This window comes from Eulemur rufifrons, chromosome 2 (assembly GCF_041146395.1).
Source record: "Eulemur rufifrons isolate Redbay chromosome 2, OSU_ERuf_1, whole genome shotgun sequence".
Lineage (NCBI taxonomy): Eukaryota > Metazoa > Chordata > Mammalia > Primates > Lemuridae > Eulemur > Eulemur rufifrons.
Window position 1 is genome coordinate 6213636 of NC_090984.1, and position 11149 is coordinate 6224784.

Here is an 11149-nt window from a genome sequence, read left to right on the forward strand (position 1 = left end):
GGGAGGAATAAACCACGTATATGGAAGAGTCCTGAGCTCAGCCTGCTTCTGTCCATTTTCCTGTCTGCCTTTGGGGGTGTGGCCTGAACATGGCCATGACCGCTGCCCAGTGGGGCCTTCCTGACACGAGGGAAGCCCCAGGAACTCCCTGGTGGCACAAGGAGCACAAACCAGCAGAGTCCCTTTGCTCCCGGCCCAGGTCACACTCTCAGCTAGGGGTATCTCTGAAAGAGTGGCTTGTGCCCCCCTGCCTGGCCTGGGAGGGTCAGTGTCCCTTCCTAGGCCTTGGTGTCCCTCCTGTGAAATGGACAGGTCACATCTTGAAGAGGATATAATTTTGTAGCCACCTGGCTTCTCTTCCTCTTTCTCTTGGGGACAGAGCTCTGGTCCACTGGGGCAGTCTCAGGGCACTGTCCCTGGGCCGTGGCTAGGAGACCAAACCCGGCATTCTTTCCCTGCACTTTGCATTCAAGAGCACTCGAGCAGGACCAGCCATGCCCTGAGGGGGCCACCACCCTGGCTGTCTGTCCTTCCGGTGCATTCTGAGGATGATTTGTCCAGATCCTTTCATTAAATTCCCTCTTAGCTCCAGTGGACTCAGCGGACTTGCTTTCTGTGGCTCACAGCTGCGGATCCCTGGCTGGCTCCAGCCTTATCTCCTGGGCAGAGCTTGGGGTCAGGGGAATGGTGGTCCCAGGCCCCAGGCAAGTGGTGGGAGGTGTCTAGGAGCTCCAGGTTGATGGTGTGATGGGTGGGCGACAGGTGGGGACAGGAAAGTGAGTTAGAGGGAGCCCAGTGGGGCTGGGTATGGGCCCCTCCACCCTTCAGCCCACCCTGTGTCCTGGGAGCTTGATCCACTGGAGTCAACCAGGGGGACGGCTGGCAGGAGATGGGAGGAGGGAGGAGCTGGGGCCTTTCCCCAACAGTGTCCACAGCACCCCCACCCAAGACCACAGCTCCACCAGGCAGCTCCTGCCGCTTCTCCACCTCCAGGACCCTCCGGCCTGGGCACAGTGACAGCGCCGTGGTTGCTCATCCCAGGTGCCACCCCACTGGTTCCCCAAACCCTGGCCACACTCTTGAAAATAGCCCCGTTATGGCCGGGCGCGGTGGCTCACGCCTGTAATCCTAGCACTCTGGGAGGCCGAGGTGGGCGGATCGTTTGAGCTCAGGAGTTCGAGACCAGCCTGAGCAAGAGCGAGACCCCATCTCTACTAAAAATAGAAAGAAATTATATGGACAGCTAAAAATATATATAGAAAAAATTAGCCGGGCATGGTGGTGCATGCCTGTAGTCCCAGCTACTCGGGAGGCTGAGACAGGAGGATCGCTTGAGCTCAGGAGTTTGAGGTTGCTATGAGCTAGGCTGACGCCACGGCACTCACTCTAGCCTGGGCAACAGAGTGAGACTCTGTCTCAAAAAAAAAAAAAAAAAAAAAGAAAATAGCCCCGTTATTACAACTGTCCTGAATCTCCCGTTCTGAACAGCTCCTGCTTCCTGCCTGCTGTGGGCCCTGCCTGGTGCCCTGAGCTGCGAAAAAGATTCAACCCAGGAACAACATGGGTCCCAGGGGGAGGCGTGTCACTCCAGGCCCCGTGTGGGGTTTCAGGGCAGCCTCTAAGAAAGTCGCCCAGGAAATGAAATGTGGGCAGAGGTGGGAAGGGAACGGCAGCCAAAGCCACCGGGTAGAACTTTCTTTGATGATGCAAATGCTCTATCTGAGCCACCGCCAACCACAAACCCTGGCAACGTGGCTACTATCTAACTGAGGAATTGGATTTCTTATTTCATTTAGTTTGAGTTAGTGCACATTTAAGATTTTTCCCTTTTTTTTTTTTGTGGTAAAAAAAATTTGTATAAAATTTGCCATTTTAATGAGTTTTTTGTTTTTGTTATTAGAGATGGGGTATTGCTCTGTCGCCCAGGCTGGAGCGCAGTGGTGCTAATACAGCTCACTGCAGCCTCGAACTCCTGGGTTCAAGCGATCCTCCTGCCTCAGCCTCCTGAGTAGTTGAGACTAGAGGTGCGAGCCACATGCCCAGCTAATTATTTCATTATTTTTTGTAGAGATGTGGTCTCACTATATTGCCCAGGTTGGTCTGGAATTCCTGGCCTCAAGCGATCCTCTCGCCTCGGCCTCCCAAAGTGCTGGGATTATAGGCATGAGCCACCGCGCCCGGCCTCCAGCGACTTCTACAGGGGCTCTGCCGTCCGCCACCCGCTCCCTCTGCTTCAGCCACACAGGGCTCTGTCTGCATTCCCTGAGCCTACCTTGCTCCCTCCAGCCCAGGGCCTTTGCACGTGCACCTCCCTCTGCCTAGAGCACCGTCCCAGCCCTGCTCTGCCCAAGTTCTCAGCTAAAGGGGCTCCTCAGCTTCCCCGTATTGGGCCAGTACCCCTTGTGATATCCAAGCATAGCTCCCTGTCCCTCTTCCTGCTCTTGCTACATTTAAAATGTACTAACAATTATTTGTTTCAACATTGGCCTCCTTTAACTTAATTTTATAAGCTCCATGAAGGCAGCCCCAGAGGGTCTCATATGCAACTGATTACAGGTGATTGGTAATTATGTTTGCTTGGGCATCTCCCCGTTTCCCTCTCAGGCCCCCAAAGCAGCCTTACCCTATCAAGTCTATTCCCTACTTGGGGTTAGACCATGTCTCTCCCCAGCTGACCCCCGTGTGTGACTTCCTGTTGCCCTTAGATAGTGCCTCACTTCTCCTGCTTACCTACTAAGAGCTTCCCATCCTTGCTGGCCTGGTGGCTACCTCTCCTATTGCATCTCTCCCGACTTTTGGTCTTGGAGATGAAAATGTGGGCTGTCCTCACTGTCCCCAGTGGTACCGTCAATGGTCCAGCCTCTGTCTGGGGCTTTGCCAAAGCTTGCTTTCTGCTTGGAACGCTGTCATGGACTTGCGGAGAACCTACCCTGCACCAGCTGCCCTCCTCCTTCTTCCTAACAGAACTCTGCTCTGGTCTGATCATTGGCTGTGTGGCCCAGAGGACGTCAAGCGGCATGGCCCACACCTCCTCTGGCACAGGCGTGATGTATTGGGTGGGAGACATGCCTTGTGAACTGGGATTGCTGAGCCAGGAGGATGTGACTCTGGAGCTACTGAGGACCATTGGTCACCATAATGACGATACGTGCCAGAGGGATGGAGAGAAACTGTGTTTTTCTGCCATTGCTGGGAGTTCTGGATTAAGCTGTGCCTGAAGTCCACTTGCCCCTCTATTTTGGGCTCAAGTCAGTTTATGTTGGGCTTCAGCCCTGGGCTGGGCCAGAGTGGGTGCCTGGTAAATGCAGAATGAACAGTGTCAGGTGGTGTAGGCTCTGTGGTGTGTGGAAGTGAGAGGGGAGGAGGACCTTCCACCAGGCGGTGAGCAAGGACTGCCTGGAGGAGGTGGCAGCTGAGTTGGACTTTGAGGGGTGGGGAGAATCTGGGGAGAAGTGGGTATCCCAGGTGGAAGGAAAAATTGTCGTGTATGTGTGTGTGTGTGTGTGTGTGTGTGTCTGTGTTAGAGCTGTCTGTGTGGGTGTGTCACAGGTGCCCTGTGTGTGTGTGTGTGTGTGCGTGCATCACGTCCCCTGCCCACACATGGGCTCCAGTCACTGACCAGAAGGCCCACTTGGCCTTCGCCTTGATACCTCCTGTCTACTTCTCTCTCCACTTCCCTCTCCTCCGGCCAGCCTTGCCTGTGCACCCCAGGGCCTTTGCACGACCGCACCTGTCACCTGGAATGTTCCTTCCCTAGATTGGCTCCCTTCCTTGATTTGTTTTTTTAAATCCGATGTCACCTCCTCTCTGAGGGCCCCGAGCTTGCCTCTCTAGCTGTTTCTGCTCATCTCCTGCTGGTTTTTCTTTCTTCCCATTTTCCTCTTTATGGGGTCATCACCTGCCTCCTCCCCCACCCCAAGGGCACATTGCAGGGCCAGAGCTGGGTCTGCCGTGATCCCAGCACTATAAACGCAGACTGCAGGGGAATCTCCCGACAGGGGCATCCAGGACGGCGGGGGAGGGGCCCTGAGTGCCACACAAAGGCCCTGTGGCTTCTCTGCTCAGTAACCAACCCCTGAACCCTTCTGGAGTCTCAGGAGAGAGAGGTCCCTTCGACCATGTGGCCGAGGACCAGACTTGCAGTTCTCTCTCTCTGAGCCTCGGTTTCCTCTTCTGTCCCCAGAGCTCTGATCCTCCCTCCATTGTCCTCCTGAGCCACACATAGACCTGGTGGTGGGTGGGTGGGTGGCTGGTGCCATGGCAACTGTAGCACAGGGTTGCCACGGCAACCTGGTTCTCTGGCGACAGGCCTGAGTTCCTGGCCCAGGGGCTGCAAGCCGCTGGGGAAGGGAGGGGGCAAGGGTGTCCCTGGCGTCCAGCAGGCACACAGTGGACACTGTGAATGTTCGGAGGCAAGGATGGGAAGTCATGGCTGTCTGTTCCCAAGGGGTCAGGAGGAGGCTTCAGGCCAGGCCCTGCCTGGGGGCTGCCCAGGTCCCTGTTGGGCTCGGTGCAGCTCCTGGCAGGCTCTCCCTCCTCAGGGCGCCCACACAGGTTGTTCCCTCCACCTAGAAAGCTGTTCCTTCTGCGGTCCTCTGGCCAACTCTTCAGCCTGAAGGTCCCTCCCTGCCCTCCTGGCTCAGCCCCAGCCTTTATCATGTTGACAATTAAGTGATGGCTTGTTTGCTTGTGTGATGATTGGTTTAATAAATGTTCCCTCTACCAGATGCAACGCGCTAGGCATCTCAGTCACAGCTGTGTCCCACACACCGAGGAGGCTGCTCTCAATACATCTTTGTTGACACTCTCCCTCTTTGCACCGCCCTGCCCACTCCCCCTGAGCCAATGTGGCCTCATCTCTGTCCCTTCAGCCCTTTCTGATGCTGGGCTCAGGCCCTCCACACTATGTCCCACTGGGAATGTTCTGGAACATTCTGTACCTTTCCACAATGTTCTGGAACGTCCCAGAACATTCTAAAACATTCTATCTCTTGCTTTTACTAAAGTTGAATCAGTCCCTACCCCTCAATCATTCTCAGCCTTCTTGGTGGCAATAGTCTTCTGGAACAGCCTTGATCATTGATTGATGTGTGTGTCTCAGACTTGTCTTTCCCATACATTCCAGAGTATTCTGGAACATGAACACAAGGACCTTGTCTGGCGTGCTTACAGTCCAATTCCCAGCAGTAGCCCAGCACCTGAGCCCTGGGGGGGGTGTTCCCTTGTACCTGCTCCCAGGGTCACCCCCCCCCCCACCCCGAGGTAGCCCTGGCTCATCCAATAGCACAACTATTTTAAATGCCCAGTTCAATAGGCTGGGTGCAGTGGCTGTAATTCCAGCACTTTGGGAGGCTGAGGTGGGAGGAGTGCTTGAGGCCAGGAGTTCAAGACCACCCTGGGCAACATAAGGACACCCTGTCTCTATTAATAATAGAAAAATTAGCCAAGTGTGGTGCTGGCACCTGTAGTCCCAGCTACTTGGAAGGCTGGGGCAAGAGGATCACTTGAACCCAGGAGTTTGAGGTTGCTGTGAGCTATGATGACACCACTGCACTCTAGCCGGGGTGACAGAGCAAGACTCTGTCTCAAAAGAAAAACAAACAAATAAATACCTGTTTCCAGGCCGGGCGCGGTGGCTCATGCCTGTAATCCTAGCACTCTGGGAGGCCGAGGCGGGTGGATCGCTCGAGGTCAGGAGTTCAAGACCAGCCTGAGCAAGAGCGAGACCCCGTCTCTACTAAAAATAGAAAGACATTATATGGACAACTAAAAATCCATATAGAAAAAATTAGCCGGGCATGGTGGCGCATGCCTGTAGTCCCAGCTACTCGGGAGGCTGAGGCAGTAGGATCGCTTAAGCCCAGGAGTCTGAGGTTGCTGTGAGCTAAGCTGACGCCACGGCACTCACTCTAGCCTGGGCAACAAAGTGAGACTCTGTCTCAACAAAAAAAACAAACAAAAAAAAAACCTGTTTCCAATCTCTTGGGTATATGCCAATTTTACAGATGAGAAAGCTGAGGCTGGGGAGGGAAGCGTCAGTATTTGAGTGTATGGATTTGGAATGACGTCAGACTTGCATCTGGTTTGAAGCTGGGCTCTGCTGGACACTCTCAGGTGACCTCAGGTCTGGGGACTATCCGGATCCCTGGTTGACCTGAGAACCCTGGGAGGCCCCATTGTGAGCACTGGACCAGATCAGCCATGATATTATTAATAATAGGAAACGGGGAGCTGGGGTTCCTCCCTTTGCCCAAAGCCCACTGCTGCCAGAATCAATCCCTGGGACCTGCTTTGCTCACCTGCATGAGGTCACCCTGGAGGTGGCTCCCTTTTAAGTAGCAGTCCTGGTTCTGCGTAGAGGTGGACTGGGATCTGCCCCCAGCACCCCAACCGAGGTGGGCATCCCCAAGAGCTGCCTCTGACTCAGCTTCCATGCAATCGGAGCCCAAAGCCCTTACTGTGTGTCTGCAGGAGCCTCTCACGCTCTCTGCACTTGAACTCCAAGTCTCAGCCATCTAAGTCTCAGCCCTGGAGCAGCTGTGGAACGTGGAACTGCTGACTCTTTTCTCAGGGACAGTTAGCAAACCCATGGTGCATGCACGGTGGGCACCTTGTAAAAAGTGTGGCTAGCTCTTACCAAAGGATTAGGTTCATTCCCATTTCCCAGACATGAAAACTGAGATCCAGAGAACCTAAGAGTTATTGCCCAGCCAAAGTCACCATGATCCATTCACGTGCCATGTCTTTACCCAACACGTGCTGGGCGTTGTTTGGCACCAAAGCAGCCAGGAAGAAAACAGAATTCCCACCCTTGGGGAGCTGACATTCCAGTGGGAAGGATGGTTGATAAGCAGAAATAGGAAAACGTCTGGCAGTTCCTCAAAAAGTTAAACATAGAGCTACCCTGCGATCCAGCAGTTTCACTCCTGGGTATCTGCCCAAGAGAACCGAAGACAGGATCTCAAACAAATCCTTGTACATGAATGTTTATAGCAGCGTGATTCCCAGTAGCCAACAGATGGAAACAGCCCAAATGGCCATCAGCGGATGAGCAGATAAACAGACTCCACTCCACGGAATATTACTCAGCCATGAAAAGGCATGAAGCTCTGACACCTATAACATGGATGAACCCAGAAAACATGAAGCTGAGTGAGAGATGCCAGACACAAAAGGCCACATAGTGTGTGACTCCACTGATATGAAATGTCAGGAATGGGCAAGTTCATGGAGACAGGAAGCAGATTAGTGGCTGTGAGGGGCTGGGGGAGGGGAATGGGGAGTGACTGCTGATGGGGACGGGGTTTCCTTTTGGGGGATGGAATATTCTGGAACTGGATAGAAGCGGTAGTTGCATGATATTGTGAATGCACTAAAACCCACTGAATGTATGCTTTAAAATGGTGAATTTGATGGGATGTGAATTTTATCTCAATTACAAAGAAGAAAAGTGAAAGTCAGAGTCTGTTAAATGGGGCCGGGCGCGGTGGCTCACGCCTGTAATCCTAGCACTCTGGGAGGCCGCGGTGGGCGGATCGTTTGAGCTCAGGAGTTTGAGACCAGCCTGAGAAAGAGCGAGACCCCATCTCTACTAAAAATAGAAAGAAATTATATGGACAGCTAAAAATATATATAGAAAAAATTAGCCGGGCATGGTGGTGCATGCCTGTAGTCCCAGCTACTCGGGAGGCCTGAGGCAGGAGGATCCCTTGAGCTCAGGAGTTTGAGGTTGCTGTGAGTTAGGCTGACGCCACGGCACTCACTCTAGCCTGGGCAACAGAGCGAGACTCTGTCTCAAAAAAAAAAAAAAAAAAAAAAAAAAAAGAGTCTGTTAAATGGGGGAGAAAAATCAAGTAGAGCTAGGAGGCAAGGGTGGGCGTGCACTCGGACAAATCGTACTGCCGCCGGCTGGCACGGGCTCAAGGGTACCACCTGAGTAGTCCTGAGCGCAGCACACAACTTTCCTGTTTTCTCTTTCTTTTCTTTCCTTCCTTCCTTCCTTCCTTTCTCTCTCTCTTTCTTTTCTTTTCTTTTTCCCTTGACAGAGTCTTGCTCTGTCGCCTGGACCAGAGTGCAGTGGTGTCACTACAACCTCAAACTGCTGGGCTCAAGCGATCCTCCTGCCTCAGCCTTCCGAGAAGTTGGGACTACAGGTGCCACCACGCCTAATTTTTTTTTTTTTTTTTTGAGACAGCGTCCCACTCTGTTGCCCGGGCTAGAGTGCCATGGCGTCAGCCTAGCTCACAGCAACCTCAAACTCCTGGGCTCAAGCGATCCTCCTGCCTCAGCCTCCCGAGTAGCTGGGACTACAGGCATGCGCCACCATGCCCGCCTAATTTTTTCTATATATTTTTAGTTGTCCAGCTAATTTCTTTCTATTTTTAGTAGAGACAGGGTCTCGCTCTTGCTCAGGCTGGTCTTGAACTCCTGAGCTCAAACGATCCACCCGCCTCGGCCTCCCAGAGTGCTAGGATTACAGGCGTGAGCCACCTCGCCCGGCCCTGACTAATTTTTGTATCTTTGGTAGAAATGGGGGCTTGCTCTTGCTCAGGCTGGTCTTGACCTCCTGACCTCAAATGATCCTCCCACCTTGGCTTCCCAAAGTGCCAGGATTATAGGCGTGAGCCACAGTGCCCAGCCCTGTTTTCTGAAGATGAAAACACTTAGACGTGGTGAGCTGGCCTTATGAGGTCTTGTGCCTCATAAGAAGTGAAATTGGGCCAGGCACTGTGGCTCACACCTGTAATCCCAGCCCTTTGGGAGGCAGAGGCGGGAGGGTCGTTTGAGCCCAGGAGTTCGAGACCAGCCTTGGCAACATGGCCACACCACGCCTCTGCAAATAAATAAAATAAAAGTGGATGCAGAATTAAGGGTAATAAAGACAGTGAACTTTTATTGGGTTTAGACCTGTGCATGTTACAGAGACACAAAAGGAGGCATCAGGCATTTCAGCAGTTTGCTCCAAGTGCACTCAGCGGTGGACAGCCCGAGACCACAGGAAGTGGAAGCATTCCCTGGAGGCGTCCCTTTCCTCTTCTGTAACACCTGGGGGTTGTAAGGAGGCCTCCAAGCTCTGACCCGCGATCGTGAGCCCCACAGCTGGTCTGGAGCAGGGGAGCAGGTGGTGAGATCCCTGCCTCTGGGAGAGCAGTGCCAGCTGTGGGCCAGATGGTGGCCAGGGCTGTGGACACTGCCTGCTGTGTCCCTGCCTGCAGGCTCCGCCAGACCATGGGTCATAATGATTGGATGAGGCGTATGCAGGAACCTGTGTGGGCCCTCGAGTAGCCGCCCCCCCACCCCCCTGCTCCATTCCAGCGATGGCAGCTACTAGGACTCTGGCCAACAACCCTGGCAGAGGTCCCTGGCCTCACCCCAAATCCCATCTGTCCCATCCCCTGTTGGCTCTACCTGCAAAGTGCACCTTGGTGAGGACTACCTGCTACCTTTCCCCAGCCAACATCCTGAGATGAGCCCCTTTCAGTTTGACTTGAATTATTTGCCTCTCAATTAATGTCCCTCATTAAAGATATTGACCCCACTGGCAAAGGAGCTTGCTGAAGCCAGTGTTGACTATGTCTTCCCTGCTCAGAAACTCGCCCTCTTCTTTCTTTCCTTCCTTTCTTTTCTTTTTTTAGAGATGGGATCTGGCCATGTTGCCCAGGCTGGTCTCAGACTCCTGGCCTCCAGCAATCCTCCCACCTCGGCCTCCCAAGTTGCTGGGATTCCACTCGTGAGCCACCATGCTTGGCCTCTCTTCTGATTTCATGCAGAGGACCCCAAAAGTGACCCCCCCCCACAAGGTCCTCTGTGACCTAGAGTCCCTCCTGTTGCCTCCCACCCATTCTTCCCTCTCCTTGTTCCTCATTTCTCCTTGCCAGGCAACTCTCCAAGCCTGCTCCTGCCTCAGGGCCTTTGCACTGGCTGTCCTGTGTTGCGTGATCTTGGAGTACCTGGTGTGCCTAAAGTGTCATGGTCCAGAGCACACTACACATGTGCACACAGCCAGGAGCCAGGAGGCCAGCAAACCTCTTCATTCTTGTCTTCAGCTGTGAGTCTGCATGTCTGACATGTGGGTCAAATCTGGATGCTTATGAAGTGCCTGTGCATATGGACGCCATTGACTTCGGCTGTATGTGTGGCGGGTGTGTGAGCTGCAGGTCTCTTATAAGCACAGTTTGATGCCTGCATGGGGTTCATCTGGAACAAAGGGCAGACAGGGGCGGACAAGGGTGTGTGCACATGCACACTTTCATTTATTGAGAGCTTACTGTGTGTTGGGGAGGTCAGCAGGGCCCTTCAGCACTTGGTGTCTGTCAACTTGCACAGTGTCATCTCTTAGCATTTTGCACAATGATTGATCACCTACTGCGTACCTGGCCTTCTGGTGGAGATGGATCAGTTTGGTCTGGCCCTACTGCAGGAGTCCACCCAATTGGGTCCCTTCCTCCCTCCTATGGGGCCTCCTGTCCCATGTCCACCCCCTTCTCCTAGTGCGGACTGAAAGGAGAGCTCTGAGCCCCATCTGGACCCCTGGTCCCTGCCTGAGGGAGCTCAAGGTAGGGTTTTCTGACTCAGTGAAAAAATAAATGAGCTCAAGCAAGGCTAGAGAGAGGGTCCTGGGAGCCTGGACCTTTGCAGGACAGATTCCAGGCTTTCAGGGGTGTTGGGGTTGGGCGTTGGGGGCTGCCTTCAAAAGCTCTGGATGCTTTATAGAGGCAGAGGGGCCGGAGCAGGCAGGGAGGAAAGAAGGGAGGGGAGGAAGGAAAGGAAGATAGGAACAAAGATGAAAAGGAAGGGCACAGATGCACGACTTTGAGCCCCGGCTGAAGGCTCAGGTGTTTGTGGGGACTGGAGCTTGGGGGCCCGAGGGGGTTGGGGCTGGTGGAATGGACATAGTGGCGTGAGCTAGGTTTGTAGGATGTGCGGGCAGGGATTTGGGGGAGTGGGAGTTGCGAATTGAGTAGAGGATGGGGAGATAATCTGTTGGTGGGGGTTTGGGGGTGTGAGAAGCCAGAATTGGTGGATGAAGCAGGAGGTTTGGAGATCTAAGGTCAGGTGACTGGGGTCACAGGGTGGAGGTTCTGGAAGGATATGTCAGGAGAGGGTTGGGACCCAAGAGGGGTTGGAAGTCTGAGGCCTGGGCTTGGGA